The sequence below is a fragment of the Mustela nivalis genome, assembly GCF_964662115.1.
Source record: "Mustela nivalis genome assembly, chromosome: 17".
Taxonomy (NCBI): domain Eukaryota; kingdom Metazoa; phylum Chordata; class Mammalia; order Carnivora; family Mustelidae; genus Mustela; species Mustela nivalis.
Genome location: NC_139036.1, coordinates 10,096,448 through 10,123,460, shown reverse-complemented (window position 1 = coordinate 10,123,460; position 27,013 = coordinate 10,096,448). Strand labels below are relative to the sequence as shown.

The 27,013-nt window shown below is 46.1% G+C and overlaps 1 long non-coding RNA gene across 1 annotated transcript in view; it reads left to right on the top strand.

The window, feature by feature from the left end:
* The first annotated feature begins 3,243 nt into the window (after positions 1 to 3,243).
* Positions 3,244 to 27,013, top strand: part of LOC309851059 — a 45,660-nt gene continuing 21,890 nt past the window's right edge. The window contains exon 1 of the long non-coding RNA XR_014304609.1: positions 3,244 to 3,468. This is a non-coding gene — a long non-coding RNA (uncharacterized lncRNA). The remainder of the gene's footprint in view (positions 3,469 to 27,013) is intronic.

The following is a 27,013-nucleotide window of genomic DNA, read 5'->3' as shown; positions in this document are numbered from 1 at the left end:
GAGCAAGCAGAGCTAATAAGAGAAAACTGTGTACATCTCTTTCCAGCTCCTCTCAAATGGATGTTAGCAGCTGAAAATTAACCATGGTGGGAGTATCCACACCCCAGAAATAAGCAAACACTATAAATCAGGGTGGTTTTTTTTCCTTCCTTTTTTTTCATTAAGAAACCCACTTTACGGGACGCCTGGGTGGCTCAGTGGGTTAAGCCGCTGCCTTTGGCTCAGGTCAGGATCTCAGGGTCCTGGGATTGAGCCCTGCATCAAGTCTCCTTGCTTGGTGGGGATCCTGCCTCTCTGCCTGCTTGTGTGCTTTCTCTCTCTCTCTTTCTGACTAATAAATAAATAAAAACTTAAAAAAAAAAAAAAGAAACCCACTTTACCTCCATGGCCACTAATACTATATTTCTATTTGTATAGAAATCATGTTAGAATTGGTTCTTACTAAAGTTAATATGCTCCAAGAAGGCACCCTCCCACCTTTCTTTCTTTCTTTTTTTAAAGATTTTATTTATTTATTTGACAGACAGAGATCTACAAGTAGGCAAAGAGGCAGGGAGAGAGAGAGAGAGGATGAAGCAGGCTCCCCGCTGAGCAGAGAGCCCGATTCAGGGCTTGATCCCAGGACCCTGAGATCATGATCCAAGCTGAAGGCAGAGGCTTTAACCCACTGAGCCACCCAGGTACCCCGACCCTCCCAAATTTCTTAAATGGAGGCTAGATCTTCATCAGACAATCCCACCAGGGAAGAGCTCCACTTCTGCGGGCTTCCACCGTGGGAGCAGGAGAAAGCTGTACCAGGCGCCTATGATCAGGAGCAAATGGTTTGGAGAAACTCCAGGTACAGGTTGGAAAGCCACAGATGGTTTGTCATCGTCATGTATCTTTTCTGAATAAGCCCCGGAAAGAAAAGATGTTGTCTAGAAGATCCCTGGAGGGGAGCTGTAGAAAGAGGGAGTCTTTCCTGGAGAGGCTGGAGGAGAGGCAGCTGGCTGGGCAGAGCAGGTTGAACATGGGATAATGGGGTAACCTGCAGCTCCAGCCCTGTGTCCACCTCTCTGCAGGAACTTGGGGAAGTCACTTGGAATCTCTGCTCTTTTCCATAAAACAAGGGGATTGATCTAGAAAAAGCTCCAGAAGCCATCTAGTCTATCACTGGCACACACAATGGCCTTGTTCACAGAATTCCCTGAAGATTATACATCGCTGCACAAATGCAATGGTCACGGTTTTCATTTCTACTGATTTAAGCCCAGACAAACCAAGACGTGTATTTTTTTTTTTTAAGATTTATTTATTTATTTATTTATTTGACAGGCAGAGATTACAAGTAGGCTGAGAGGCAGACAGAGAGAGAGGGGGAAGTGGGCTCCCCGCTGAGCAGAGAGCCCGACTCTGGGCTCGATCCCAGGACCCTGGGATCATGACCTGAGCTGAAGGCAGAGGCTTTAACCCACTGAGCCAACCAGGCGCCCCCAAGACGTGTTCTAAGAAAGGCAGCTGACTCCATGTTTAATGGCAGGGCTAAGGAACAGAGGAAGAAGAAACGCATCTTGTGTTTACATCTTGTTTATCAAGCAATCAAATGTTTCGGGAGGACTCATGGTTATGGGCTCTGAGCCTCCAACCCTTGCAAATACTTTGCAACGATGCGTTGTCATTTCCCGGTCCCTGGGTAATTGTGAGATTTAGTGGGGAGGGCCGGGTTCACATTGTATTCACGTCTTCATTTGACAAACGCGTGCTGAAACCTACTATGTGCTTCATAGGTTATCGGAGACGATGGAACAAAATTCTTCTCTGCTGGGGGTCCGTGCGGGGAGGACGGCAGGGAGGGATGCCAAGAGAGGAAGGGGTCGGAAGAGAGGGCAGGGCACTGAAAGACACAGAGGGTCTGACTGGGGACCGGAGGTGGGACTAATGAGGATAATTTGGCTTTACCGGGAGCAGCTCAGTAGGGACCCAACCGCTGTGCTCTCATGACCTGGAGTATTCGATGCACTCGGAAGAGTGACCGGGGATTCTGGGGCCACGGCAGACATAAAACGATGTGAGATGAGAATGCTGCAAGCAGGGTGAACAGCGGGTCTAATTGGGGTGAGCCGAGCTACCAGGCGAAGCCCCTCCACGGCTGCGGTTACCATGGGCCCCAGGGCAGAGGAGGGGCACAGCCTGGGGAGGGCCCCCGGGTGCCGGGCTGTGCTGCTTGTCCTGAAGGGCACATGCCATGCCCTGAGTTGCTGCGTGCATTCAGAGTGACCGCGGGCAGCTGGCTGCTCCATTCCAACACCCGAGATGCAACCTGAGAGCCTGGAATCCCTGAGCTTGGGGCCCCGGGCAGGCAGAACAAGCCAGACACACGGGGGACATTCTTCAGCCTTCATACTCCGTGAAGCTGGAAGCAGGCTCTGCAAACTGGGGCCTCTGCATGAGTGCCCTAGGGTGGTTCAAACCCCTCCGCAGGTGGTAGTAAGCATCCTGTCTTGAGAGTAAACACACACACACACACACACACACACACACACACAAAAGAACAACCCACGATTCCGTGCATGTATCCTAGAAGGGCTTCGAGCATCAGACCAGCCGTGGGGTTAATGAACATGAAGGTTTCTTCTAATGCTGAAATTCTATCCTTTTGTGGAAGTGCATTTGTGTTGGGCGGAGATATTTATAAACCAAGGCTCAATAAAGCAAGTCCTGCAAGGCAATGCACACGAACTTGCTCCAGAAAGCCTCCCAGGGCTTCTAGACTGGGCCCTGCCTCCACTTGGTGCTCCCTGGGCTAGAAGAGTGCACCTTCCAGCTAGTACCTTGTGCATAAAGCTCCATCCCTCCAACGACACCGGAAGCCCCCTAAGGGCAAGGACCGCCCCTTTCTCCCCTTTCAACCTCAATACTTTGCACGTTGCTGAGTACAGGAGGCACCCCGCGAAAGGCTGGGGAACCGAATTAACGTGGGCTGTAGAGCAGGCCAGGTCCTGGTGTCTCTCCTTCGAGCCACTCTGCTTAGAGCACCCTATCCCCAGATGTAAGAACTTAGTGACCCAGGACCAGGGTGTCAGGAAAATGCCCCCCACCCCCGCCACCGCCATGCTCTTCCTTCCTTAGGAGGCACAGCCTTTGAAGCAGGAGCTTGCAACTTCGCAGAAGGTGAGCAGCCCTGCCACGTCAGAGTCAGATCTTCTTTTCCCGGAAGGGGGTGTCCCTTGGCGGCAGCCAGATCAGTGCGCTTAGTTTTGAAAAGCTGATTTGGTGCAGTAGGAACCACAAGAAGCATCCGAGGCCAAGGTTGATCTGCCTTCGAATATTTCTTGTTTTTGACGGCTGGAGTATCTCCCCTGGAGACAGCGGTCCTTTCAAATTAGTCCGCTCCCTGTGATGTGGAAGAGGATCTTTCTCATCAGGAATGAATTACAGCCCTCCACGCTGACGTCATGTAGCAGATGCGATCCTGAGATGAAATCACAAGTAAGCCGAATAGTTATATATTGAATGATTTTATATGCATGGAGATCTCATTAGGTAAATAACTGATGCATATATATATGTATATTTATATATATATGTAGAATAATGTATAGTTTATATATAAAGGCATAACATATAATTAATATATATTATCTAAAATATAATAATATCTATTTATATTGCATATAATATATGGTTTTTACTTTTTTTTTTTTTGCTATGATATGCTGTGGGGGAGCAGGGTGTATCAGGCAGGTGAGGGTGGGGCATCTGCTAGGAGCCAGGGGGGAGGCTGGGGTGCAGCATGGGAGGGGCACTGGAACCCCTTTGTCTATCTCTCTCCCTGGTCCCTGGAGAAGGCCACAGGACTGCACAGGAAGCCTTAGCACACCCTGGGACCTCCATGGGAAAAACACTTGTCTTAAGAAGCCCTACGATTAGGAATCCCCTAAGACACAATTGAAGACATTTTCAAATGTAAATTCTTACTCTTGTGAGCTGTGTTCTCCCCGGTACTGCATGCAGGAAATTTGGGTTTTGATGCAAACCTTTTGCTACACCTGGTGACCAGCTGGCCCCTCCTCCAACTTCCATCAGTTGTCGGGTTGTCCATCCCCATCCTGGCCTTTACTCCAGGGACTCTGCCCCTCCTGGATGTACACTCCGCTCACCCGTCTCTCCAGTTGCAGATCCTCCCAGGCATCTAGGGTGAAGATGCCGGGCTGTGGGGAGTGAACTCATCCCCACAAGGACCCTGAGTTCCCTGAGAGATGAGGCCAAGGCCCAGGTCTACCCCAGAGCAGCGAAGGGGATAGGAGTAGGGAGCTTCCTGTCCATTCCACTGGAGCCCTCCCAACCCCCCAGGGATGAAGCTGGAGTCAGGGGCATCAAAACAAAGAATAGCTTCAGCTTTAACGGGATCTGAGCCCACCTGGGAGAGTCTCCTCTCTTCTCAATCCCTACAGAATTTCCCAGAGAAATGGAAGCATCTGATAAAACCCCATGTCCTGGCTGAAAATGGGGAAGGGCTAAGTCACCAAGCCAGAATTCAGAGGAATCTGTGCAATACCTCATGAGGACAGGGAGGCCTGGACTTGGGGATGAGCACCTGTGAAGGAAAAGGGGAGGGACTCCCCTGTGTGACCTCCAAGGTAGAAGCTGCAGCAAGAGGTCAAGGGTTTGCCAGTGGGTGTTGGAGGTTGAATTGTGTCTCTCCCACCCCTAAATTTATGCATTGAAGTCCTAAGCCCTGGTACCTCAGAATGTGACCTTATTTGGAAATAGAGTCATTGAAGAGGTAAGCAAGTTAAAATCAGGTCCCTAGGGTGGGGCCTAATCCAGTGTGACTTATGTCTTTATAAAAAGGGGGAAATTTGGACACAGAGACACTCACTGAGGAAGAAACCATGGGGAGGCCATGGCCTCCCCATGGTTTCTTCCTTGGGGCCATCTCCAGGCTAAGGAGAGGGGCATGAGCCGCTCCTAGCCTCATAGCTCTCTGCAGAAACCAACTGCCGTGACACTTTGACCTTGGACTTCTAGCCTCCCAAACTGTGAGACAGAAGATCTCTGTTGTTGGAGCCCCCCAGTCTGTGGGACTTGGTTCCAGCTGGCCTCCATGCAGCCACTTGGAAAGGGTGATGCCATGGCTCATGCCGGGGGTGGTGGCACCATGGGGGCAGGGCCACTCAGCAAAGGCAGAACCTGGCTGTTCCTGATGCTTCCCAGGGGATCTCCCCCGACCTTCTTTCCCCATCTAGCAAAACAAAATGATTCCTGATCTGACAACTAATAGATGCCAAAGAGACACAAACTTTGAGGAGTAATGCAAATGTGCTGAAGGTTTTCTTGGGTGGGAGGAGGGAAGCCAAATGTGTGTCACATTTTTGGCGTTCTTATAACTCACGCTGTCTACCCTCTTGGCCTCTCCTCTCCCTCCTCCCACTTTTTTTTTTTTTTTTAGAAGAATTCCAGCTGCACTGGATCTTCCCTGCTTTCCCCTCCCTCCCCTCTTCAAACTCTTCCACTTCCTTCCTCATTCTGGGCCTTTCCACCCTTTCCTTCCTGTTGTGCTCTTTCTTATGTAGATCAATTTCAATTCCTAAGTCTCTTCTGGGCTCCCGCCCAAGCAGAACAACAAAGGCAGGGCCAGAAAGACTCTATCCTCATTTTCCAAGGAAGTTGCAAAGATACCATATAATTGCAAGGATATCATTTGCTATGTGGATTATTAAAAGGATTGATAATAGACTAATTGCTGAAAAGACTCATTTTGCGTTGGAAGCCCATCCTGATCAGGGAATAGAAACACCTAAGCTTCACGTGGTGAATAGAAATAACACACAGAAATTTGTTGATTAGTGGGTCTGGTGTGGGTAATAGAGTTCCTATTGTCAAGATCAGTTAGTGTAGTGGGTAAGATTGGTCTAGGCATTGATGATGCTAATGGTTGTCAAGGCTCTTTGATAACTAAATATAGTGATATAATGTACAGGTACACATATATAATTTTAATCCCAGTCACACAGGAAAAACAACAAAATTTACTTTTCCCTAAAATGTGCGGATTGTCTATGATCTCAGCCAGAACTCAGAACACCCCTCCAAACTATACACACACATAAACCTCTTTCAGTGGTTATCACACCGACTTACCATCTCCTCTCATGCTAGTGTTTCCTTGAAAACCCACTTGTATTTTTTCATTTCACATGCAATATGTGTTTACTGTAGAAAAAATACCAGAAGAAGCTACAAGAAAAGAAAATAAATGCTGTCAGGTAATGCGGTGGCCAGTTTTGTATACCTGCTTTCAGATTTATTGTGTTGAAATATATACATGAATATCTGTCTATCTACCTATTTATCCATCTCTAAATATATACTTACAAAGGTGGGGTTAAACACACACTGTTTGTGTGTTTACAGAAACCGATTAAGACCAATTTTGCTGAGTACAGCTCTCCCTCTTTCCATCTCAGTACTTGGGAGCTTTTATTTGAATGCTCTTCAACGGTCACTTGGTCATGGAAGAAGACCAGGGGAGAAACTCCCTGAGGAGGGGGAGGAGGGTTGGAAGAAGGGACGAGAAGTCAGGGGCCTTGTCACACTTCGATACACAGGTGCTCATGAAATACTTGTTGATGGATTGAATAAGACACCAAGGACAGACTGAACAAAAAACCCAAAGACGGATTTCTCAAAGAGAACAGTTAACTCATTGTGGGACTTACTACAATGACTTTATTAGAGGGATTTTGGATCATGGGAGGGTCGTCCTTAACGGAATCAAAACATCATATTCTCCAGCCATTCTGCTGACTTGGGCTTTGTAGGCTCACTTTGAAAGTACTCCATGTAACAGTCAGCTGTCCAAACTCCGTAATGGGGGAGCCCATGATTCCAAAGGGCCTCTTGGGGGTGGATGTTCGGGTGAAGCCTTCAGGCCTGTTTTATGGACACAGGATATTCAGTAAATCTGGACAAACTTGAGGAACCACCCACACTTTAGAGGACTTTTTAAACCAAACTTTCTGGGATTTATGCATCACCGCACAAAAATTTCCCATGACTTAGATGACCAAGAGGGAATACAATACTGTTTTTCATAAACAGTTGAATCTCTTGGCTCATGGTAAAGTGGCCAAGGAGACATCGTAAACGGAGCAGAATCTTATAGATGTCCACATGTTTTTGTCCCGGTCAGATGCAGAACCACTGATACTGCTTTTTGGCACAGGTTCTGGGTGACGGCCATGGTGGAGGTCAAGACCAGAGGGGATGAAGAACTTTGGGTCTAAATACATGCGCTTGTGGCTGAAATTTATGGCCGAGCTGTCTGGCATTCTTAATACACAGTCTGGGCAGTCTAGGGGCTCTGGCCAGCCTAATGTGAATTTAAGGGGAAAGAAGTCATTATTTTCTGGATTGACCCCATTACCAAAATTGGACCCTTGTTATCTTGTGCTCTCTTATGATGGGATAAGAGAGACACTCCCAGCCTGGCAGCTCCCTCCTCCCTGCTGACTGGTGTCTCCTGGTGACTCAGCAGCAGATCTCTGGGTGGTCTATTTCTTGGGGTACAGATAGACTCCCTGCCCTTCTCTTTTCGTTGTTGTTGTTGTTAAAGATTTTATTTAATTATTTATTTGAGAGAGAGAGAGAGAGAGAGAACGTGAGGTGGGGAAGGGACAGAGGGAGAAGCAGTCTCTCTGCTGTGCAAGGTGCCCACTTGGGGCTCAATTCTAGGACCCCGGGATCATGACCTGAGCCGAAGGCAGACTCTTACCTGACTGAGCCCCCCAGGTGCCCCTCAGTGGGCTCTTTTACATATTTCCTGTGAACGAGGAAACTCGGGGCTGCTTTGACTATAACTGTTGGGTGGGCCCCATGAAGTCAAGCCTCCTGAGTTTATTTAAGAAAAACCTTGCAACTTGAGTGAGGTGATATTGAGAAATACCTCCCCAAATGCCAATCCCTTCTCACATGGTAAAGTAGATTCAATTTACTCTACCAGGAATAATCTTTGACTTCCCAGTGCCTTTGGAGCTCTAGGCACTGATACTTCCACCTAGACGTTTGGCTCTCTGACACCCACAATGATGAGCATTTTTGATCAAGGCTACCTCCGTACTAATAGGTTGGGGGTCCACCTGTGGGTGGCATAAAGGACTCATCTGGGTATGGAGCATGTGTGAGGGGAGACCTGGGCACTGGAACAACAGGGTGGTCCATGCCTTCTCCCAACAGGTGTGCCAGGGACACACCCTTCTTCTGCTTCTCTTAAGGTCAATCACCCGGAAGCTGGGACCCCGGGTCTTGCTAACAAGCTCTATGGCTTATTGGTTCTACCTTCTTGAACAGAGTAAATCAGGAAGGAAAGTCATTGATCTTTAGATCTTTAGGCCAAAGTCCCTGACTTTGAAAAAATTGTGGGAAAATACACTTAACTAAATTTACCATCTTCACCACTTTTAAGTATACCATGCAGCAACATTTAGTACACTCCCATGGTTGTGCTGTCCTCATCACCACACGTCCACGGAACTCTTTCCATCCTTGCATAGCTTTGTGCATTTACCACCAAAAGCAAGATACAGATCAGTTGCATCATTATAAGGATGCTTTGTGTCAACAAGGTTCAGCTCTAGAGTTCATGTTCCAATTCCAAAGGGTGAGAAGCAATCACGTAACTCAGGTCTCATCTGGAGATGTCCTGCTGCAGGTTTCCAACAGAGAGACCTGCCTCCAGGTGATGGTGCCTCACTTGAATTTAAGCCATGGCCTCCAGGGCCATGAATTAGGGGAGGGTGTGCAGAGGGGGGCCCCAGTTGCTCTAGTGCTTTCAACCAGCCCTTCCATTTCACATCCTTGTCCTGGTCACCAGCCACCAAGCTTACGCCATCAATCCCCATACCGCTAGTCAAATCCCATACAGTGTCACTGGAATTAAATCCCAGGAAGTGGCTTTTCAGAGCAAATGCTTCTACTAGAACATTGCTGTCCAGTAGGAATACAATGTGAGCCACATGTCTCATTTAAAAAAATTATTTTTAATAATACATATCTAATATATGCAAGATGGAATAATTGCAACATGGAATCAATATAAACATTTTTGATGAGATATTTGATATCTTTTTTTTTTTTTTTCATCTGAAGCCCTTGCTATCTGGTATGTATTTTGCACTTAGAGGGCTTCTCAGTTTGGACCAGCCACATTTCAAGGACTCACTGGCCATGTGTGTGTATTAACTCTAGAAGCAAATTCTGCAACTACCCTCTGAGACAAGTAATAACTCTAGAAGCAAACTCTGCAACCACACTCTGAGACCACCAATTGTCAGAGGAGCTTGTGAATTCCATTGACCTGAGCATTGGCCTTGATGGCTGTCAGGTAAGCCATGCCTTGGGCCAGCTGGTCGTGGAGAGTATACCAGGCTTGCTCTGAGAGTTCTGTTCCTTTGGGAATCTGTTATTTATCATCAGCCCTGGTTGGTCTATCTGTTCAGTGGCCCTAACAAGAGAACTCATCTAGAGGGGCAGAGAAGCTCTTAGTCCTGAGATGCACATTGACGCCTTTGGACAAGGTGAAGGCCAAGCCAGTTGGCCACTGCTTTTTAAAGGAATTGAAATGGAATTCCAGACTGTTGGAAATGAGTGGAGCTCTGACATTGGCTACAGTTTCAGATAGAACTCTGGAAGCTTTGCGAGTTGGTATAGTTCCCTGCACCCAAAAAGTGAGGGAATGCCACGTTAGTCATCTGGGCTGACCTAACATGGGCTCTAGTATGAGAGGCAGTCCCTTTCTCTCCCCAGGCCCTTCTGTTCCAACATTCTTCCCAGAAGTTGGCATTGCCACCCACTTCCAGCCACCTCAGGAGATAACTGGAATGCCAGCAGCCCACAGGAGTCCTTTGTCAGCTAAAAGCACACTGGAAATGGGTGCCTGGATGAAAAGTCCTCTGTGTGTTGTAGGCTGGGACAATGTCGACCACGGCCTACACATTCATTATGAGGATATTTCTCTATATGTTTAATGCTCCCGAGAGAAGTGCAGACTTTCTGCAAAATGTATGGCGTAGTGGGCTTGCACATTGATTGCTTTTCTTGGAAAGGCTGCTATTCAGAGTCTGACCCCCCGCCCCTTCCCTGCCCTCCTCCCTGCCAAGCCCAAGCAGACGCACAGCGTGCTTCGAGATTGTGGCATGAGAGGTGTGGACTGAGGGAGTTTGTGCATTTTGCACACATCGGCTGTTACACGACGGAGGTGAATTTCATCTGTTTCTTTTCACTTTTTAAATGTGGCAACTTGAAAGGCTGAAACAACGTCTCTGGCTTGCGTTATGTTTCTGTGGGTCAACGCTTCTCAGGTGGGCGCCAGACAGGACAACCCCCTGGGCTGGGAGTCATGGTGTGTCTGATTTCCAGTGTCATCTGCGGGCAATGATGGACTGAAAGACTGAGCAGATCCCTTCTCTGGGCCTCGGTTTCTTCATCTGCAAAATGGGAGCGTTGAACTAGATCATACTCTAGCCACCTACAACTTTCAACCTCTCTGCTACCCAAATAACACAAGGTAGACAGGAAAGGAGGGATGGTGGGCACAGGCAGGCTCCATTCATGCCAAGAGGTGGCAGGGCTCATGCTTGAATCATTCTGATATAGGGTTAAAGGGCAGAGTATTGGTGAATGGACGGGACCCTGGGAGCACCCATTTCTTTATTCATCAGGCACCTCCCCGCCGAATTCTCTAGGGACTGTTCTCTCTCTGGAAACCCGAGCTCCCAAAGTTTCATCACATCCCCACCCAGAAGGTGTGAGGGGCTCAAGGAACCCCACTTACAGCCAGCTCGCAAGTGCAGGGCCCCGCTGCTCAGAAATCAATTTCAGGGCAAAGGAGCAAAGGCATTAACTGTCTCTTCCAGGAACACTTTTGCAGAAATCTTTTAAGAGCTGGAGGGAGTGACTGCATCTGGGCTCTTTGCATTGTTTATGCATGCAAACATTAAAATAAATATTTAAGGCCAATGAATAGAAGGGCCTCAGTTACTCACTGGGCTCCTCTTTGCATCAGAGAAACCTGCATCTGATCTGCCTGGGTTTTTGCCTTTCTCTCAGATTCCTCTTCCACTAGCTGGTCAGCATTCCCTGCCCTGCTTCCGACTTGCTTTAGGAAACCTGAACAGTTCTTTTTTCTCTACTGGAGAAAAAGTCCAGCAGGGAAATCCAGCATTCCCTGGCTTTCCTGCCTGCCCTGCATTCCACCGTCCTATCTTCCTTCTCCTGGCTCTCGCAGGCGACTCACCTTTCCCCTGCTCAAGCCCTGGCTTCCTGGGTGCTCTCTTCTTGTGTTCTCTGCTTATGTGAGGAACGATTCCTCTACAATAATTAATAAAGCAATACCTACTCTTTCCTGTGGGCTTACTCCACAGACCCGTTCATCTCAGTTGATCCTCTCTGTGACCACACCTGGTGGGGACAGTCGCTGAGGCGACTGGCAGGTCAGGGGTGCCTGAGTCCAGCCAGTCTATCCTGGAACCCCCACAAATAACTCCTCCCCTGACTTCCTTCTTTGTAAGCCTCGATTTCTGTCTCCTTTGCATGCTGGTAGCACTTTTGGTTTTCCTCTATTATGGCACTTCTGGGGGTTTGCTCAGGTGACCTTAAGAAAGTACCACCGAGTTGGGGGCTAGAAGAACAGAGATTTATTGTCTCCCATTTCTGGAGGCTGCATGTCCCAGAAGGGGTTGGTTTCTCCCAAGGCCTCTCTCCTTGAATTGTAGATGGTGGTCTTCACCCTGTGTCCTCCTGGGGTCTTCCTTCTGTGCCCTCTGTGTGTGTCAGTAACCTAATCTCTTCTTAGAAGGATCCCAGTCATACTCGTGGCCTGCCCTCGGGATCTTATTGACTTAATTACTTTAAAAAACCTTATCCTGAAATGGACTCACCTTTTTAGGTGCTGGGGGGTTAAGACTTCAATATGTGAATTCCGTGAGACACAATTCAGCCCATAGCAGCACCGATCACGGTCAGCTTGATACTGTAGTGACGTAGGTGAGTGCCCGTTGTCCCTCCTGGCTAACGGAGACGGTGTCCTTGTCAGCCCTGTGTCCTTCTCCATGCTAAACCCAGCTCAGCACTTTTAGAGGAACGTTCCCATTTCTGGGCAAGTCCAGACCTTAAAGTGGTCATCCTTGTGCCGGAGAACACGTGCCATCTTTTTGCTCACCCTGATATTTCCTTTTTGTGTCATGAAATGTAAGAGCACAGTCTCTGGCTCTGCCTCAGACAAAGAAAGATCTCAGGAGGCCTGAGGAGTTGGGGGCTTTGAGTGAGGTCTGGCATCAGGGAGAGGGCTGGGGGCTGAGCTCCAGGTGGCGGGTGACATCATGTACCAGGTCTCAGAAGCCAAGGGGTCATGATGCCTGGGATATGCTCATGCACACATACAGGGCAGTATGTGGGGCTGAGGAGCGACATCTGAAGTCATCATATCTAGCTTTGGGATGCCACGACATCAGCCTGAGGAGCTGGGTTTTCTTGGTGCTTTATTGCACATGAAGTCCAATTACAGGGTTAAGATGAAGAGCTGGGCAGCAAAATGTCTATGCTTGACCCCTTCCTCAGGTTCATGGTATTTCCAGGAAGGGGCATCTTCTGTTCTTATTGTTTTTTTTTTTTTTTAAGAGTTTATTTATTTGACAGAGAGAGAGAGAGATCACAAGTAGGTGGAGAGGCAGGCAGAAAGAGAGAGAGGAGGAAGCAGGCTCCCCACTGAGCAGAGAGCCCGATACTGGGCTTGATCCCAGGACCCTGGGATCATGACCTGAGCTGAAGGCAGAGGCTTTAACCCACTGAGCCACCCAGGTGCGCCTTATTGTTGCTTTTTTAAGTAAGAAAGATACAGCCAATTCTGTTGAACTGCCCCCAGGTGTCCCTATCTTGGTAAATGTTACCATGCAGATGCCCAGTCTGGAAACATGACCATGACCCAGACGTCTCCATCAGCCTCATCCCCTGAGTCTCCATCAGCCTTACCCCCATCTCTAAATCCCAGTGATTCCACTTCCTGAGGACCTCAGGAGTCTTGTTCCTCTGCACTACCTCGTGGAGGACACCACTCTGTTGCCAAGACCCTACTGGGCTCTGGGCTTCTTGCCATACTGTGTAGACCCCCGCCCTCACCCCACCATGGACCCCAATTTGTTTTGCCCTTGGCCATCAGAGACATCTTTCCAAAATGTGAGTCACTGCCCCAGCTTGGAACTTGCTCGTGGCTCTTGGTTGTGCTTTGGGTTAAGTGTCGCCCCGTGTAAGGTCCTGATCCCTCTGACCTGTACCCAAACCCGCCAGCTGTTGGCCACATGGGATGTAGTGAGAGCTCTGAGCTCAGCTCGACCCCTTCCTGCTTCCTGCACCTAACTTGTTATTTGGCTCAGATGCCGCCTTGCATGGAAACCATCCTTAATGCCTAGTCTGGGATCCTGCATGACTCTCTTCCCACTCCTGGTGGAACACTCGCCACGAGGAAGGCACCACACATGCCTGTTGTGTCTTCCATGGGTTCTAAGCTCTCTCAGCACAGGGCAATATCTACTTGCCAACCTTGTACCCCCAGGTCCCAACACAGGGTTTGCATAGAGAAGGGACTCAATCCATAATGTATTATTTGGGTGAACAGGTAGTACATTCCTTGCTGTAACCACAGTTACCTTTTTTTCTGCTTAAATAAGTCCAAGCTTCTAGGACCTCATTAAAGTTAGAGTGTTCAGTTCTGGTTATTTGAATTAAGGCCTAAACTCTCCACCCATATATGTAACTCCACCAACACAGGTAGGAAGGAAGAAATAACCTGCCAACTTGGGTTGGCTCTTCCTTCTCTCTCTCTGGGGCCCCTGACCGGTTAGAAACCTGTGTAGGACATGAGCGTGTGGGATGGAGGGAGCCCAGAGCAAGGGTGGAGCTTGGCAGCTCCTCTGTTGTTCAGAAATAACTCCTGTACTGGGGTGTCATCTGTCAGGGTGATCCAGAGGTGTGGGGGATTCTTTTTTTATTGTGCCTGGGGCATCTTCTATTTTTCCCTCTGGGAAATGAGAAGAAGCAGACTGAGGGCTCTAAGCAGAGTTCTTCAGACCCCCTTGGGACACCTATGACACATGACAGAGGACGTAGCTCAAACGAACCTGTAGCTTGCCCAACAGGCCAATGATGAAGGAGCCTTGTGTCCTCCCCAGGGCTTCAGCTGGCATGACCAGCCAGAATAAGATGCTCTAGGAAGCTCAGTGATTCACAGGGCACAGGGTCAGCTCACGTGTAATCAGTCCCACCCTCCAAAGTCAACAAAGCCTGCTCAGGTCATCAGCTAAACACCATTTCTGTGTCTTCCCGGAGAATCACGTTGCTAGGTAGGCAACGACAGTGACCAGAGGTCTGTCATGTACCAGGAGAGAACACTCAGCCAGAAAGAAGTTAGCAACAAAATGTAAATAGTCACACAAGACATCTGGTTAAAGAAGGCTGTTTGCACCCATGTTCATGAAACTCCATCAGCGTTACAGGAGAGGGCTTGGGAAAGAAAAGCAGAAGACCATAAGGGTAGAGAAAAGGAGGAAGGAGTCAGTCGTAGCTGTACGTTGGAAGATGGCACATGGACAAGTAGGAACTGACTGAGCAGCTATGGGAAGCTCACTGCTAACCCTGTGCCAGGAAAGATGAGAAGCAGCCCAGAAGCTTCCAAAGGCTCAGGAATGGCAGCACCGTGTGCCTTTAAAAGTGGAGGTCAGAGAGGTCATCGTTGGAAGAGCTGTCAAAGAAGTTAGGTCTCCCCCTCCTCCCCGGCCCCTCCCTTCTCCCTGGCCTGTCCCCACCCCCATAATTTCCTGCTTTCACCTTGCACCACATGCTGATAGAAAACCAGGGAGATGGTTAAACGGAAGGTCTCTGGACCGGGGGACACAGGGCATAGTGAACCAATACTCAAATGGCTGTTTTGGAACGTGTCCTAAAGGCAGTGAGCTGGGCACGGCAGGAGGTGGTGGCCCTGAATTAATGAGGCGGGAGGCAGTTTTACGATGGGAGGGATGACTAATGACAAAGCACAGAGGCCAGAAAGGGTTGGTTGTTAAGGAGATGGGTTTGGCGGAAGCCCTCGGGGGCTGGTACAGGGTGGACAGGGCTGGGAAGGGAGGTGCGGTGAGCTCTGAGGGACGCGATGATGCCAACCTGGGGGCTCACATTCGGGAAGAAAGGGTCGTCAACTAGAATGTGAAATGTTGGAAAAGGGATTTCAGGAGGACTTTGCTGCAAATGAATGTCTAGCTTGAAGTCTGGAGAACCCGGTCCAGGGAGTCCAGGAAAAAGCTTTTGACGATAACCAAGGGGTAGGCAGGTATGGGGATAGGACAGAGTGTGACAGGGGTGGGAGGAAAACGCAGACTCTTCCCCCAGTCAAGACAAATGCTGTCTGTTCCTGCAATTGTTCCTTTGCCTCTCTGGGTCCCTGCCCCTCTTCCTAAATACAGTTTTTGGCAGGTAAGAACACTAGATTTATGAGAACAAAGTCCCAGTTCTTGGACTCGTCTGAAGGAATCCAAGCCAGAAAAATGAACTTGACTTTAGATAGAAAAAAAAAAAAAAAAATGTTCTCTGAAGAGATTTCTTGGTATATGATCGACCATTCATCACCCACAGGGCCCTGGATGTGTTCCCTTAGACACCATGCAGGAAAGGGGGTGAAATCATGCCCACTAGCTGTCACTCCTGAAGCCTCCCCTTTCCTCCCTAGGGTCTCTCTACTACCTTCCGTTTCCCACCCTACGTGCAGGGTCCAAATCACCTGAACTCTTGCAGCCCATGCAAGGTAAGGATGAAACACCTTAAAGATAGGAACCTGTTGATTTTAATAATTACGACTAAACCTCAGTGGGTCGATGGGCCAATCTTGACCTACAGAGGAAGAGGGACTCCGAGTGGCCTACCATCGCAGGGCTGGTACCATCACCACAGTGTGTGAGCAAATAATGCTATTGACTCCTTTTGGGTCCTTCTCTAGTCAGATCCCAAGGCATGTACAGTCATGTAGCAAATATGCTTCTTTTTTTTTGGCCTGGAGTCTAAGGAGTGAAACCAAACATCCTTCAGTCTGATAACATTGGATGTTTCCTGTGTTTGGGTGTGTTGTTTGATTAACCATAGATCTATCTTTTTATTTTCTTCTTCTTCTACTGACTGTGTGTGTGTGTGTGTGCAAAATATACACAAGAAAAAATTTACCATTTTAGCCATTTTTAAGTGTACAATTCATTGCCATTAACTGCATTCACATTGTTGTGCAACCTGCTTCTCTTGGAACACTAAGCATGATCTGCCACCTGCATTCTTCAGGAAAAGACTGCCGTCTCCTCCCCCTCTCGTCCTGATTGCAGTCTTGGAATCAGTAGGGCCTTAGAGATGGTGTTGTTCTAACCTCCAACTGGATGCAATCCTCTCTGTAAGCTCCTGACTTCTGCTCAGGCCTGTCCCCAAGCACCACTCAGTGAGCTAGATCATTTCCCTCATGGGACACACTATGCCACCAAGCCCACTGGCTTCTATACTCTTGCCCACTGGATCTTGCTCAGCCTGCTGGAGCACATTCCAGAAGGCTCTTACCTGTGCTGCAGGAAAGTTCGTCAAATATCCAAAAGGTCATGCTGTAGCAGAAACCCAACTGGCTCTGTAATTAAACAGATCTGAGTTCAAATCCAAAAATCTATCGATGTGCCCCAGGGCAGATCTGTTCTTTGAGCCTCTGTTTCCTCTTCTGTAAAGTGGGGATCCTATGCTCAAGTTGCAATGAAGCTGAGAAATAATGCATAACAAACACCCCACATCATCTGTGAAACTCAAGAGACTCTGGAAATCATTTTTGTTTAAAGACAGAAAAGACTTCTCTGTCTGCACATCACTGGCACCCCTCACTTTTCTTCATGTGACAAGGTTTCTATCCATCTATAACGGATCCCCTTCATTGTCAATAGATGTATATTCAATCGAAGAGTCAATAGTATCTATTCACATCTGTGCAAACCACAAGTTTGCACTTATGCCTGATGAAAATGATCCAGAGAGTTGGCAAATTGAAGGCAATAATCATTCACCCATCCAATGTTTATAACACTGTGTATTTGCACAGAAGAGCTAGAGGCTTTGGGCATTGTTTATATAACAGTCTGTGATTATTTATCTAACAGCTTATGATTATGTAATGGCTTATGAGCCTGAGATGGAATCCAGACATGTCTGTGGAAGAGGAAAGGGTTGGACTCTGGCGGGTGTATTTCCACAAGAGGCTGAGGGCATCGTGGGAGGTGCCCACCCTAAGCTGCGAAGAGCCAGGTATGATAAACCTCTTTCCAATCATGGCAGGGGAAGAGTGATTCTGTGTGGGTGTCGCTCAAATCCATCCACAATTCAGCATATAGACATACATCTGGATCCAAGAAAAGAGGATTTGAAAGTAAAAATTGGAACTGTGTTACTCCGAATGCTCATAGGCAGCTCATGGGTCAGAATGAGGAGGTTGGCCAAGAGCCAGGGACTGCATGCAGGTTATTGTGGTAAATGTTGCCCCATCTGTACCCACTGGTAGTGAGGATAGGAGACATTCAAGAGAATTCAACACAGAATAGTGCCTAATGAATGACCAAAATTCAGCAGGGGATTTAAGAAAGAAACCTCACAACATAAGTGGTCATAAGAGGGTAGGAAGCGTCATGTGCTCGGAGGAAGGACCAGAAAAAGTACTCTAGCCATTCAGGAAATGGAAAGATGACTGATAGAGGAGGTGTGGGTGGGAGCAAAAGTTGGGTAGAGAAGTAGCCCTGAACAATGGGGTAGCTGACAGTTGTATCTGTCCTCTAGTAGTTCTCATCTTCCACAGTAACACAACTCCCAATTTTTAATTGGGACTATGGCCACTCACAAATAAAGACATTTCCCAGATGACCTTGCAGCTAGATGTGAACCACATGACTGAGTTCAAAGAAGGTCAGTGAACTGTTATGTGGCAGTTTCCAGGAATAGTTCCTAAAAGATAGCTGATATACATCCTTTACCCTCTTTTTCTTTGCTCCTTCCTGTGCCCTGATTCATAGAATATGGATATGATGAAGAAACTCTGGGTCCTACATCGGACCATGTGGATGACAGAGCAATGAACAGGAAAGAGCCTGGGTCTCTAAACTTCTATATGAAGGAGGGAAAAAATCAGATCTTGTTTAAGCCTCTTATTTTTGGTCTCTGTTGTTCTTAACAACAATCCTGACAGATACAGATGGGCAAAATTTAGGCACATGGAAGTGGGATTCAGGGAATGAATATTCCAGGCAGAGTGATGGCAAAAAGACAATATGAGGGGCATGTGAGGAAGAATGGGAAGAACCGCGAGGATCTCCTGGGCAGTTAAGGGCAGTGAAGGGGAGGAAAAGGAAGTAAGGTTAAAAAAACATCACTGGGTCTGGGTAATACAAGACTTTGAACGATGAATGAAGGAGTCTGGACTTTATTCTGAGCCACTGAATATTTTTGGGTGAAGAAGTGTCCTGATAGGAATAGAACTTTGGGAAAATGAATCAGAGAGCAGTGAAGGCAGTGACACCAACTGTAGGACTATTGTAGTATCTGGGAGAAAGAATGGGTCTTAATAATGGCAAGGACAGAGGGAATAGAAAGGAGAGGTAGGATCCTTGGATGTTGTTCCCCAAATGTTCTCCAGGAGATTCTTTCTGAGAGGGGTTTTATTTGGGGAGACTAAGAAAACATATGGAACCTTGAGCACAGGAAGAAGTGAAGGGGATGTCACTTGGGAGAGGCTAGGGCACAGAATGGGGCATTGGGGACATCTGAAGATTAACTACTGTATTCACCTACTGTATAAACAACAGGATGTGATTATGAGATAACTTATGTATGATCAGCCTTTGCATTTAAGGTCCATGAGACATAAATACATACTCCCTACTTCAAAAAATTGGAGATAGCGCTAACCATAATCACCTAACCTTCACTAGGGGAGGGAAGTTATCTGCTGCTTGTTGTCAAGAAGTAGCAGAGTGAGAAGATAAAATTGGTAGAGCCAATCTTCTCCTGGTAGATCCTTCCTACGGAAGGATGAAAACAGGGGTCATCCCACCTTGGGAAAAGTGATGTTTATCCAACTGACAAGTGTCTGATGTGCCAACAAATATGAGGTTATAATGGGAGACCTTCCTCTGGGTATTCATATTTTCTTCCAAGGAACTTCTGTTCTAATCTCAAGGAAGCTTGGGATCTATTGGAAAAGAGTGTTTTGGGAACATGAACTCAGAGCAATGAGAATTAGTTTTAGAGAGTGCCCAGCATAGACTGCAGGCTATGCTATTCCGCAGTCTACATTGGTATAGGGCTTGGATGCTTGGACTTTAGGACATTTTCCGTGTGCATTTCCTCCCTGCCTCCTGCCACAGTACAGGGATGGAGAAACACAGACACACTTTCTAGACTGTTCAGACCTCCCATTTTTGATGGCAACGTTACTTGGCCAAGGCATAGTTCTTAGTTCATAGGATGAGTCACATCACTTCTCTGGGCTATAGATTCCTCCTCCATAAAATAGAAGGACTGATCACATCATGATGAAGTCAGTTCCAGCCCCAACACTCCAGAATGCTGTGAACACATCTTACTACCCTGGGAGCATCAGGGTAAAGAGTATGATGCCCAGTCCTAAATCCAAGGGAGGGCCCAAGGGAAATCAAAGACTGAGTCAGGAACTGGAGTCACAGAGTTAAGTCACTCCTTCTTGTTGGAGCTCCAGGACACTGCAGCCAAAGGATACCCTTGGCAACTGTTGCTATGACAGTTTTCTTGGAATCATGACAGTGTTTTACCCATAACTCAGTGCTTCTCTCTGGGTAATCAGACCAGTCTGCTGAATTTGGAGAGTCCCATTGGTTCCTGATCAGGCTTCTTTACGGTTATTATGCTTGAACTGGAACTTTCCAGAGATGGATGGATAGAAGAGGCTGAAAGATGCCTAAAATGTTGTATGCCTGGACCCCCTATCATGTCATCATGTAATGTCCAAGTTGTATTAGTATGAAAATGTGTCCTTTCTGTTTTTGATGCCCAAGAGAGACTCATCATGTCCCCACATTCTCTTTTCTTCCCCAGGGAGTACAACAATGTCCTCTCAGTAGGAGGACCTGTGAGAGAAGACTGTGAAGAGACTGGTCTAACTGAAGCATGGGTCTGGCTCAGGTAACTCTTTTGTGGCCCATTCCCCAATCCATAATTCCTAAGGCCCATGGTTGCCCATATGGCACATATTCCCCCACCCCCAGTTTGTCTCTGGCCAACCCTGCTGGCCTTCCTCCAGCTCCTCAGTGTGATACATATCTCACATCTTTTTCTCTTGTGCAGGTTTTCAAGCCAGCTATGGCCTTCTCTGGTATTCAAAGAGTGCTGGCCACCATGTGTCAGGCCATCTGCCAGTAAAGAAGTGAAGAGCCAGTCCTCCTGCTTCCCAGGTGCTTAGGTGATGGAGCCAGGGCATCATCTACTATGTGTTCTCTGAAAATGAGAGCTACTAGAAATGAAGGATTAGGAGGGCCTGGGCAATAAGACCAAAGTCAAAGCAGGTGGAGATCCATGTGGGTTAGGGCAAAATTGGGAGGGTCTGTGTAGATAAAACACCTGCATCTGCCCTGTGTTCAACCTCTGCTCAGTGGTGCCTGTGCCTGGGGAGCACCCTACCTCTACCCATCACCTCTTCTCTTAGATGAAGAAATATCAAAGAGAAGGGGAAATAATGGGGTGTTTCCCATCTCCAATTTATCAGCCATGCATGCTGTCACAAAGTCAGAACTTTCACACCCCACACTTAGTGGGCGCCAAGTCCCATTGTCTCCAAGACCTTAACATTTATCAAATCTACCTTTCTCCCAAAGCCCACCCACTCCCCTCTCTCATTTGAAGTATCGCAGTGGCAGCCTACTCTGGCCATATCCCTGTTCCTCCTCTGCACCCCTTCCAGACTGACCTGTCTAAAGTAAGGCTGATTATGGGCATGACTTTACTGCACAAATCCCTTCCATTTATTTCCACTGTCTACAGGTGATGGTACAAACTGGGAGACAGTGCTTTCAGGGTCCTGCTTAGCCTGCCCTTACCCATCAGTGCAGGCTTTTGTCTAATCACCTGCCATGGTATGATCTACCTCATTTATCACGGGCTCCAGTCTTCCTAGGATATTTCTCACTTGACTCATATTTGCACAAAAATATTTGCCCTCTCTCCTCTTCTTGTGCATGAGTACTGTTTGTCCTTCAAGGGTCTGCCCAGTCACTACTGTCTCCTGACGCCTCTCCCAATTGTCTTAGAGAAACTTAGGTGGTCCTTGATCAAGGCCACCACTGTCTTCGGCATATATCTCCACCAGAACAGCTGCCAAACTACATTTCATTTGTTTACACCTAATGGAGAAACCCAACCTGTAATCACATTTTTATCTTCACCGTCCCAGCACCTTACATAGTGCTCAGCATTTATTGGGTGTCCATAAAATCTTATATAAAATTAATCGATGTACAGAAAAAAAGGTGAGTAGTAAATAAAGAGGTGGCGAGGTTGGCCGTGCCTCTGGTCAAAGGGTAGATGGAAGGTTCAATGAGTTGGGTAGAAATCTGAGAGAGAGAGAGAAAAACATACTAAAACAGTAATGTTTGGATGTTTTAAATAAAGGTTCGCTTGGATATGCAAGGAGTAATGGTAAAATAAGGACTTTTTCTTTTTTTTGCCTCCATTCCTGGAGTTTTGGGGTCTGCGAGGTCAGAAATGTAACACTGCACTTTTCCTAAACAAAGCCTCAGTTTGTCGTCTGTGAGTGAGGGGGAAGATCCCGGGTGCGGGGGAGGTGGGCCAACAATGGCTTTTTTACACCATATTTCTGGCCCCTGGCTGGTTTGGTTAGCCAGCAAGGGAAGCCCTGGGGCCGGACATCATGAGTCATCTATAGAGGAGGAAGAGTTACCCCGAGGGGTGAATAGGATAGGGCATTCCAACAGCAGACAGTTTTTTGAAATTTACCTTGGAAATTTGTGCTTTCAAATATTGAAAAATATTCAACAGGTACCTGCCGTGTGCTAGACAGGAAGGTACTAGGCATCTAAAGACTATGAAAATTCAGTCTAGTGGAGAAATGTGAACCTAGAGAGACAACTCCCAAAGCATTAGGGAAACAAAGAGCAAGAAGTAATTGCATTAGTTAAGACGACAGAAACCTCAAAATATTAGTGGTTCACATAAAATAGTTTATTTCTCTTACACATAAAAAATGTCCAGAAGTGGGCAATCCTGGGCTTGTAGGATGGCTCACCCGCACTAGGAGCCCAGACTTTTGTCTTCTGCTCCACCATCCTTGGCTGTGGCTTCCTTGTTATCTTGTCCTTGATGACTAAGAGTTTCAGCCAAGACCCCTGCATTCCAGGTGACGGAAGGGAGGAAAGATAAGCCCCTCTCATCTCAGGCAGCTCTTTGAGCAGCCTTCTTGCCAGGAGAGCATTCCTGCTCAAGTATTAGTCTCTTGGCCACACCTACCACCTTTACAGGTCGCTAGAAATAGTCTTTTTTTAGGGGGACAGTCAGCAATGTTCCCAACTAAAAGTTGGCATTCTTTTACGAAGGAGGGAATGGAAAATGGATGTTTATGTGGTCAACCAGCAATATTTGACAAACTAACCCCACTTGAGGTACTCTGGAGTCTATTTTTGTCATAAAATTAATGTTACTTATGATTCTACACACCTCTCCTGTAAGGGAAGGAGTACATCAGCTGTAAGGTATCAAGACTTGGGGACAAGGGCTATGGTAGGGGATGGAGATGTACAGTTAGGAATTTGCAGACTGGCTTTGGTGCTTGAATTCTGATGCATATCCTTGTCCCCTCTGAGATGGAGAGAAACACGCAAGAACATTCCAGATACCCCCACTCCCAAGGCAGAACTCCCTAGGAAAACTGGATGGGTGAGTGTATTCTTGGCCAGGAGTGCTCATTGACTCTTGCCCTCTGGATTCTAGGGTGGTGAGTGCAGAGCCGATAAGACTGCACTGACTCATCCAGCCTGGGATGCAGAGGATTAGGAAAGGTGAGAGTCTGGCAATGAATTCCCCCCACCCTTTATGAAGTGATCCTATTCCCTCGTCAAACCTGACCCGGTGACTCTCTCAGACTCTGACCGATCAGAATGTCAATCCCTCCTCTCATGGGGATAATCTAATTCTAGGCTGGAGGTTTCAATAGTTCATTGATCTTGGGCTAATGTGAAGTGTGGGGACAAAGGGAAAATAGTTTCCCCTGTTCCTAGCATCTGAGTAAGAGGGTAGATGGCATGAGGTATGGTAGAAATAGCCACATCTTGTGCAGATGATTAGACTGCCCTGAACTTGAGTTCCCTACTACTTGATGGATGGTCGTAGCTTCTGCTCTCCCTACCTTGAGTTTGTTAGGATGATCTCACTATTATTTCTTATTTTTTTAATTGTTGTTGTTCAAATTTCCAAGAAAGAGAATCCAACAGGAAGATATAGGAATATGAAGAAAATTCACATGGTGACTATTGAACAAATAAACACAAACAGCTGCAAAATGTGGACTCCCCAAGAATTAGGGCAGGAGATTCTAGAAAGAATAAGGTAAGGTGAGGTGGATTGCAGTGTTACCAGCTTTAGGGAGGCATAATGGACACGGAATGAACAATTTGACTTTTTACATATATAAACAAATACACACATGTATCCATGAGATAAGCACTACAATCGAGCTAATGAATGTACTCATTACTTACCAAAGTTTCCTTGTTCCTTTTTTGTCATCCTTCCTTTTCGCTTCCACGTGCCCCTACCCTCGCTCCTGTTTTTTTGTTATTATACGTTTATTTGTGTATGCTGGAATTTTAAAAAAAGATTTTATTTCTTTATTTGACAGACAGAGATCACAAGGAGGCAGAGAGGCAGGCAGAGAGAGAGGAAGGGAAGCAGGCTCCCTGCTGAGCAGAGAGCCTGATGCGGGGCTTGATCCCAGGACCCTGAGATCATGACCTGAGCCGAAGGCAGAGGCTTAACCCACTGAGCCACCCAGGCACCACTGGATTTTTTTTTTTTTTTTTTTTTTTAAAGCCGAGGGAACTATACAGTATAGTCTATAGTCTTGTTTCTGTCTGGCATAATTACTTTCAGATTCATCCGTGTTGTTTCATGTGGCAATGGTTTGTTCCTTTTTATTGCTGAATAGTATCCCATTGCATTGATATACTATGATTTTTTTATCCATTCACTTGTTGATGAACATCTGGGTCGTTTTCCATTTGGGGTTTTTAGAAATAAAGCTGTTATAAAAATTTAAGTACAGGTTTTTATGTAGACATATGCTTCCATCGCTCCAGGATAAATACCTAGAAATAGAATGGTTGGATCATATGGTTAAGTATATATTTAAATTTGTTAAGCAAGTTAACCTTTTAATTTTGAGAAAACTGTAGATTCAAATGCAGTTGTAAGAAGTAATGTCTTGGGGCGCCTGGGTGGCTCAGTGGGTTAAGCCTCTGTCTTCGGCTCAGGTCATGATCTCAGAGGCCTGGGATCGAGCCCCGCATCCGGCTCTCTGCTCAGAGGGGAGCCTGCGTCCCTTCCTCTCTCTCTGCCTGCCTCTCTGCCTCCTTGTGATCTCTCTCTGTGTCAAATAAATAAATAAAATCTTAAAAAAAAAGAAGTAATATCTTTACTCAATTTCCTTCAATGGTGACATTTTGCAAAACTGTAGCACAAAAAAAGTGAAACAAAACAAAACAAAACCAAACGACCACCACCACCACCACCATAACAAAATTCTAGCACATATCACAACTAGGATATTCACCTGCTGTAATTCACTGATCTTGTTCAGTTGTGCTTGTGTTCATTTGCGTATGTGTGCATATAGTTCTGTGCAACCTTACCCCATGTGTGTGTTCATGCATCCACCAGTCAGGATACAAACTAGTTCCACCCCAACAAAGATCCCTGTGGTCCCATTTATTTCTACCTACCTCCTTTCTTCTCCATCCCATCCCTGTCCTCATTTCCTGGCAACCACTAATCTGTTCTCTATCTCTGTAATTTTGTTACTCCAAGGATGTTGTATAACTGGAATTATACATGTAGATTTTAAGATTGACTTTTTTCAATCAGTACAATTTCCTTGAGATTCACCCAAGATGTGCATTACTTTTTATTGCTGCATAGTATTCCGTGGTATGGTTATATGCTGTTTATTAAACTGTTCATATTTTGAGGGACATTTTTGTTGTTTCCAGTTTTAGCCTGATATGAATTAAGCTATTACAAACATTTTGATAAAGACTTTTGTATATACCCAAGAGGGCAATGATTGGGTTGTCCTGCAGTTGTATGTCTAGTTTTATAAGAAAGTGCCACATTGTTTCCAAGAAGAGCTGTACCATTTTCTATCCTCCTAGCAATGTGTAAGTAACCCATTTTCTCCACATTATTACCAGCTTTGGGGGAATTATTTTTTATTTTTGCTCTTCTGATCTATGTGTGGTAGTATTTCATTGTTTTAATTTGCATTTTTCTGATGGTTGCTGCTTTTGAGCATCTTTCTTTTGCTATTTGCTATTTGTGTGTCCCCTTCAGTGAAAAAAAGTCTGTTCATGTCTTTTTCCCATTTTCTAAATGGATTGTCTTCTTAATTTTGAATTTTGAAAGATTTTTAAAAATCATATATTCTTGATAGCAGTCCTTTGTCAGATGCTTGGTTTGTGAAATTTTTCCCAGTCTCTAGCTTGTCTTTTTAAAGATTTATTTATTTATTTATCTATCTGATACAGAGAGAGAGATCACAAGTAGGCAGAGAGGAAGGCAGAGGGAGAGGGGGAAGCAGGTTCCCTGCTGAGCAGAGAGCCTGATGCAGGGCTCGATCTCAGGACCCCGAGACCATGACCCTGGATGAAGATAGATCCACCCAGGTGCCCCTAGCTTGTCTTTTTTTTTTTTCTTTAAAAATTTTATTTATTTATTTGACGGAGAGAGAGAGAGAGAGAGAAAGAGAGAGAGAGCAAGCGGCAGAGGGAGAGGGAGCAGGGAGCCTGATATGGGAATTGATCCCAGGACTCTGGGATCATGACTTGAGCAGAAGGCAGACACTTAACTGACTGAGCCACCCAGGCATCCCTCTAGCTTGTCTTTTTATCCTCTTAATAAGTATTTAATTTTGTAAGAAACAGCCAAACTGGGTGTGGTGCATAAATAATGAATCTTAGAATCTTGGAACACTGAAAAAAAAAAAAAAAGAAAAAAGAAATAGCCAAACTATTTTCCAAAGTAGTGGGACAATTTAGCATTCCTACTGACAATGTATGAGAGGTCCAGTTCCTCTATATCCTCACCAACACTTGGTATAGTCAGTCTTTTGAATTGCAGATATTGTATTGAACAGGTAGTGACATCGCAGCATAGTTTTTCCTCATGGCTAATGATGTCCAACGTCTTCTCATTAATTTATTCACCATGCATCTTCTTTGGTTAAGTGTTTGCCTGGGTATTTTGCCCATTTTTATTGGGTTGTTTGTTGTGAGAGTCCTTTATATATCTTGGTATGAATCATTTGTTGGATATATTTTACACATACCATCTCCTAGTCTGTGACTAGGCAGGCTGTGTCTAAAAAATTTTTTCCCTATAAAAACTGGATTTCATCTTATATCTCAAGAGAAAAATGAAATATTATATTCATTTGACTGGAATTAAGACAGGGGAGATTAAAATGTCCTATTAATAAGGCAAATAGTGGAAGGTATTTCATTCCATGTTACTGGAATGACGGGGAAAGGAAGCAAGGACAAGCCAAAGATGGATGAATGTTTTTGAAATAGTCCCTAATTTTAGTTAATTAGTTATTTAGTATTTAACGAATTTGTTATTTTTTATGCTTTTTGCATTTTGTTATTGAATAATTGTTGTTACTCTGATT